Raw genomic sequence first — 7450 nt, 5'->3', positions numbered from 1 at the left:
GAGGAACCCCACAAGTTAGGGACCTAGGGGTCGACCTCTGTCCCCCTGCCAATACGGACTGCGTACGGTCGGTGAGGAAGGAAGAGAACCACCGCATAACGGTGCCTCCCATTCCTAACTCACCGAGTCGCCGCAGCATGATACCGTGGTCCACAGTATCAAAAGCCGCTGAGAGGTCCAAAAGAACAAGGACAGAGGATTAACCCCTGTCCCGGGCCCTCCAGAGATCATTAACCAACGTGACCAATGCCGTTTCCGTGCTGTGTCCCGGCCTGAAGCCCGACTGGTATTTTCTCCCAGACCAAGAATAAAGAATTCCTTATATGGTGTCTCTGGAAATAGCTATGTATTCTGTTTTTCCCATAGCATATGAAAGCATGCAATCCCAACTGCAAGTCATGTCCCTCTAATGCAGGGGTGTTGAACTCAATTTCATTGAGGGCTGCATCAGCATTGTGGTTGCCCTTGGGGGGGCAGGTGGGTATGGCCAGGGTGGGTGTGGCCTACTGGGTGGGTGTGGATGGAGTGGATGTGGCCTACTGGGTGGGCGTGGCCAGCTCTACATCGTTCGCGTCAAGGGTGCCTGTGGGGGCCTGGGCAGGAGTGGGACAGATCTAAGAGTCTCTGGCAGAAGGGGGTGGGACCGGGGCAAGCGCCAAGGCATGGTGCATTTCTTCATTCTTCACAAAGGGTGACACCTCCCCAGCATGTACCCAGGGGGCGGGGCCAATGTGGCAGGGGCTGGTTCCTCACTGTTTCTGGACGACCTTGTGGAGCTAAGACTGAATGCGTTTCAGCATAGATGACCACCACAAAATTGTATATTGGCTCCCGGCTGGCCTGGGCCAGGGCCATGGTACCGGGGGCCATTCCCTCACTGTTTCCAGGATGGCTTCGCGGGCCACATGAAATCATTTTGCAGGCCGCTTCCGGCCCCCGAGCCTTGTGTTTGACATGTCTGCTCTAATGTCAATAATCTCATATTCCTCAATAAGATCCATTCTCTCATCCATGATAATGCTGCAGCTTGATAGTGCAATTCCCAATTAGGTAGACCAAACCCACCTCTGAGTCTTGTATCTTGTAACATTTTTAGATTAATCCTTGCCTTTTTTCCCCTGCCAAATATACTTCAAGATTATTTTATTAAGCCCCTCAAAATATTTCTTATCTAATATTATTGGTATTGGGGTTTTTTTGGTTTTTTTTTTTAACAAAATTTTTATTGGTTTTTATTTAACATGGTGGCAAGGCCATCAATTAATCAAAACAAAATCATACTTATACAATTCAAATTGTTTCAATATAATTAACTCAGTTATACATATAAATAATCTATTATTATTTTAATGTATCCTACTTCCCCCTTAAGTCTATACTATTAACTCTATTTCTATACTCCCTCCCACCCCCATCCCCCCCAACCCCCCCAGACTTCCCAGAACTGATTACAGGATTAAACATTCGTCTTCCCAAATCTATATCAGACTACCCAATATAAACTAATCTAATATAAAAATACTTTAACTCATAAAAAGATAATCAAATATAAGCAAATATAATCTATCTTAAATATAGCCGATCCATCCTCACCAATCCCTTAATCATACAAGAAACTTTGCCATATCTTCAATTTATCAATTATATGTAATACATTCCATCACCCCTACAATTATCTATAATATACCATCGCCCCTACAATTAATGCCATAATCAAATATTTATGATCTTTTAAGATAATAAGAAAAAAGGATATATCAGTTTTATTAATCTAAACCATCATTAATTAATTTTTTTTCTCTAAACAAAACCCTATATAATTTCCTTACAAGATAATAAACAATAATGTATCTCCACTGCTTCCCTTGACATACAATACTATAATTTTCCATATATATAATTCCACAATTCCACCGATATACCCCATTTCCTCCTCCAAGAATTCTTTAAAATTAATCCCTTAATATCTTAAACAAAAGAACCTGTATAATTTCATTACAAGATACTCTTAAGAAATAAGCAATAATATCCCCCAACTGCTTCCCCTGAAATGCAATTTGCAGCTATTTCTTCCACTTTTCCCTCCTTCCATAAAGATCCCTTAATATCTCAAACAAAAGAACCTGTGTAATTTCATTACAAGATACTCTTAAAAAATAAGCAATAATATCCCCCAACTGCTCCCCTTGAAATGCAATACTATAATTTTCCATTTCTATAAGTATTTCTTTAAAATTGCATCCCAAAGTCACAGCTAAGTCCATCACTGCCTCTTGTCTGTATCCTTGTAAATTTTCTTTAGTTGTTTCCGATCCAGTTTCCGCTTTTGCAACTATTTCTTCCACTTCTCCCTCCTTCCATAAAGAAAAATCCAAATCTTCCTCTTGAATCATTTCCAGTCCAATTTCCACTTTTACAGGCTCCACTTTTTCCTCTATTCCGACCTCTATGTTCAAAATTTGACTGTTGAAAATCTTTAAACAAAGCGGAAGTTCCATTAAACAAAGCCATTTTCCAAACTTCTTTAATCCAAGCCTCGGAGAAAAAAAAGCGGGGGGGGGGGAATCCAAAATCCAAATCCAGAATTCTCTCCATTAAAAGAAAAAAAAATGGTCACCAAATTCCATAAACCCAAAAAAATATGTCAATATTACAACCCTAAGCCAAGGGGTAACAATTTCCCTCTTCATTCAGCGCTGCAGGAAAGTGAAAGTTAAAAAGAAAAATCACTCTCATCTATAGANAAAAAAGCGGGGGGGGGGGAATCCAAAATCCAAATCCAGAATTCTCTCCATTAAAAGAAAAAAAAATGGTCACCAAATTCCATAAACCCAAAAAAATATGTCAATATTACAACCCTAAGCCAAGGGGTAACAATTTCCCTCTTCATTCAGCGCTGCAGGAAAGTGAAAGTTAAAAAGAAAAATCACTCTCATCTATAGAAAAACGGCAAATCGCAGCCATTTTTTCCCCTCAATTCCACTTAACTCTAAAGAAGATGTTAATAAATTGAGTTAAAGTTTTGAGTTTCTCAAGTCCAGTTTCCCCTGGTCAGTTCCGTCTGCTTATTTTTTGCTCACCATTCTCTGTAATTTGCAGAAGTGGAGGCCACGACTGGCTTTGTTCCCAAAAAAAGGGGAACAAAGGCGCTTGGGAGACGGAGATCTCCCGGACTCCGGAGGAGTACCCAATTCCGCTCTCCCAAAATAAGGGGAGAGCTTTTGGGACTCTACTCCTATCCAGGAATACTCACCTCGACCCCTTCGCCTGGGGCACAAGGTTCCAAGCCACTGAACAGCTGTTGGCCGCTGTTCATGCTGGCTCTGACGCCTTCCCAAGGGGACGGCTCCGAAAGAGCCACCATCGGCGCGCCGTCCCACCGGAAGTCCGGTATTGTTGAAAACAAAAACAATAATCGTGGTAATATATTCATTTTGATTATTGCAATCCTTCCCATTAATGATAGTTGTACATTTTTCCATTTATCCAAATCTACTTCAATTTGTCTTTTCAATTTGTGATAATTATCCTCTTTAATTGTTGTACATCTTGCTGTCAGGTGGATCTCTAAATATTTTACCTTCTTTACAATCTGTATATCTAATTTTTCCATCAGTTTTTTTTTTGTTTTTCAGTAATATTTTTCACTAACATTTTGGTTTTATCTTTATTAATCTTCAACCCCGCTACCTCACCATATTTTTCTATTTGTTCTATTAATACAGGTCCTGTCTCTAATGGTTCCTCCAAGATAAATACTAAATCGTCTGCGAATGCTTGTAGCTTATATTCTTCCCTCTTAATTTTCATCCCTTTTATGTCATTATTCTGTCTTATACTTCTGTTTAATACTTCTAATGTCAAGACAAACAATAGTGGAGATAGAGGACATCCCTGTCTTGTTCCCTTCATAATATTAATCTTCTCAGTCATATTTCTATTTATCGTTACTTTGGCTGATTGCTTATTATAAATTGTTTTAACTACATTTATAAATTTCTCCCCAAAATCCATAGTCTGTAACTGGCTTATCATGAATTGCCAGTTCACATTGTCAAATGCCTTCTGTGCGTCCAGGAACATCAATGCCATCTGTTTCTTGGGGTGTGTTTCATAGTATTCTAATATGTTCAATACAATTCGCATATTGTCTCTAATCTGTCTTTTGGATAAAAAACGATTTTGATCCGATTGTATAAATTCATTTAAAAACTTTTTAAGTCTTTATTGATGTAAATATTTTATAGTCCACATTCAGTAGGGAAATCGGCCTGTAGTTCTTTATTTTCTGCATTTCTGTTTCTTCCTTTGGTATCAGGGTAATAAGTGCTTCGGACCACAAATCTGGTATCTTAGCTTCAAAAAGAAGTTCATTATAAAGTTCCAACATTACATTGCCTAGTGCTTCCTGCAGTGTCTTGTATAGTTCTGCTGGTAATCCATCCGGTCCTGGTGTTTTACCATTTTTTGTTTGTTAATTGCTTCTATTAATTCCATCATTGTTATTTCCCATTCTAATAATTTTTTTAATTTCTCAGGTATTTTAGGTATCTCTGTTTCTTCCAAGAATTGTTTTATCCTATCATATGGAACTGTTTATTGCTTATATAAGTTCTCATAATATTCCCAATTTTTTTTTTCTTTTCTTCATTCTGATGTTGTAAGATCCCCTCAGCATCTTCCAATTGTTTAATCCATCTCTTCTCTTTCTCCTTTTTAATTTTATATGTCAACCATCTCCCTGGTTTGTTTGCATGCTCAAAAAAGGTTTGCTTAGCTGCCTTTATTTCATCGCCACTTCTTCATTTTCTATTAAGTTCATTTTATGTTTGTTCAGCTCCATTAATTTTTTAATCTTTTTGTTTTGTATATCTTTCTGTAATTCTTTCTCAAGTGTCTTATATTCTTTCTCCAGTTTTCTCTTATTTTGTCTTTTCTGTTTGTTCTTTTTTCCCAAGTAAGTCATAGCATGTCCTCTCATGTACGCTTTTGCATTGTCCCAAACATTTTGAAGTGAAGTATCTTCTTTTTTGTTTTCCTTAAAAAAGAAAAGTATTTCTTTTTTCATATATTGCTGAAAATCTTTTTCATTCAATGCAGTTTGGTTTAATGTCCATCTTGTTCTCTTTTTTTTGTCCTTTTCATATGATTGTAACTGGGTTGTGATCCACCCATGTGCTTGTTTCTATGGCTATATTTTGTATATTTGTAAATAAATCTGTTGACATCCATATCATGTCAATTCTCGACCGGGACAGATGTCTGTTAGAGTAGAACATATATTGCTTCTTTTCCGGATATTTTTCTCTCCAAGCATCAGATATATTTAGTTCGTCCACCATATTATATAAAAGGATTTTGGGAGTGTTCTTCTTAGAGTCTTTTTTTTTATTATTATAATCCAGCTCAGGCTTTACAATAGCATTAAAATCTCCAATCATACATATGCTTTCATATTCCAGTTCTATTATTTTCTTATGTAATTTTAACTAAAAGTTCTCTTGGTTTTCATTTGGAGTATAAATCGCTACCGGTAATGATTTTTTACAATTCATAATTACTTCCACCATTAAGATTCGTCCTTCTTTGTCTGAATATATCAATTTAGTTTGTATTGTTTTCTGAATATATAATGCCACACCTCTTTTACTCTGATCCGCAAGTGAAGTATATATTTCTCCCAATTTTGGATATTCTAATAGATTTTTATGTTGTTTCCTAATATGAACTTCTTGTAAACAAATTATGTCCATTTTTAGTTTCCCCAATTTATTTAGTGTTCTTTTCCTTTTTATGGTCGAGTTTAATCCATTTATATTTATCGAGATTGCTTTTATCTCTTCTTCCATGATTATTTATTTAAAGTTTTGACTGATCTCATCATTCTCATCTCTCTTTGCTCTTTTGCCTCTTTTGCCCTTGCTCCTTCTCCCAACGCCCTTTCCTCCTGTTCTTTGCTATACTCATCCCGTTGCTTCTCTATCTAATCTCCTTGGTGTCTAAATCCTCTTTCCCCTCTCAGCCTTTCTTCTTGCTGTCCAAAGTGGTGATCATAAAAAAGCTCTGCTTTCTCTAATGTGTCTAATCTATGTCTCTGTTCTTGCCAGTTTACCATTACTCCCTCTGGTATTAACCATCTAAAATTTATCCCTTTTTCAATTAAGCCTTTTGTCAAAAATTGATACTCCTTTCTCAAGTCTCTCACTCTTCTTGGAATCTGCTTTAATATCACTATCTCTCTTTCCTTTATATTTTATTGTGACATTCCTCAGCTTCTGTAGTATATCTGCTGTTTGCTTCTAGTTGTTCACAGATCTCTTTTTTTTGTTAGAGCATGCACAGTCTTATTGCACAAGGAATAAACTCAGGAGTAAATACAGTAAACAGTGGCCTATATTAAATGGTGGTTTATCTTGCACTATCTACAATATCATACATCAGGAACAATATGCATACACATGCTAATTCAGCAGGATCCAACAAACCACAGTTACAGCAGGAAACAGAAAAGAGAGAATACATCAGCAGAGCCTTCCCTTTATACAAAGGCTCTTAAAGAGACACAGACCCTGTTGAGTCATTCCCATCATTACATCTTGAATCTTACATTACATAAGCTGGTTAGTTGTTAAATCAATACCTTGACACTCCTCCCATTTAAAGCTAAACAGCTGTTAAGCCAAATGCTTTTATATACTCTTATTTGTCTAGACATAAACAATATTGCTTTTGCAATCTTTTACACAATTGATTACATTTTGAACATGGGTGATTCAAGCACTGCACAGATTATACAATACAATTGCTGGATAATGATAGCTAATACTGGAACAGTAAAGAGAGTTTGAGTTGTCTTCATAAAACCATTGTCATCATTTTGGCATCATGCAATGGTTCAGACCATAGTTACAGCATACCAATTTGACTACATAAATCAGCTGCTAATCACAACTGCATACTTTTCACTCATATGATATCTTTGCTTCTTTTGGGGGGATGGTGTGTGTGAGAGAGAGGATTCCTTCTTTTACTTGTTGGATGAGAGGATTCTTTCCATCTGTGATGATAATCTTTTATGAACAGTCTGTTAGACTCCACAGTCTTTTGTCCTTTTGTAAATCTCATAAGGGTAAACACCTGATGCACATTCATAGAGTCCATTTCTCTGTCCATAACCTCCTTCCATTTATCCTGTTCTACTTTAGGCAATGATAATATTTATTGGTAATTACAGGGTTCATACCTTACACTATAGATAGATAGATAGATAGATAGATAGATAGATAGATAGATAGATAGATAGATAGATAATTTAATTTGTATACCGCCCTTCTCCCATAGGACTCAGGGCGGTTCACAGCATATTAAAAACAAATAATATACACACAATACAAAAAATGCAAAATACAAAAATACAGAAATACAAAAAATAAACCCCGATAAAAGCCGA

Source organism: Protobothrops mucrosquamatus, unplaced genomic scaffold, assembly GCF_001527695.2.
Source record: "Protobothrops mucrosquamatus isolate PMUCROS unplaced genomic scaffold, P.Mucros_1.0 scaffold447, whole genome shotgun sequence".
NCBI classification, from domain to species: domain Eukaryota; kingdom Metazoa; phylum Chordata; class Lepidosauria; order Squamata; family Viperidae; genus Protobothrops; species Protobothrops mucrosquamatus.
This window is presented reverse-complemented; position numbering follows the sequence as displayed.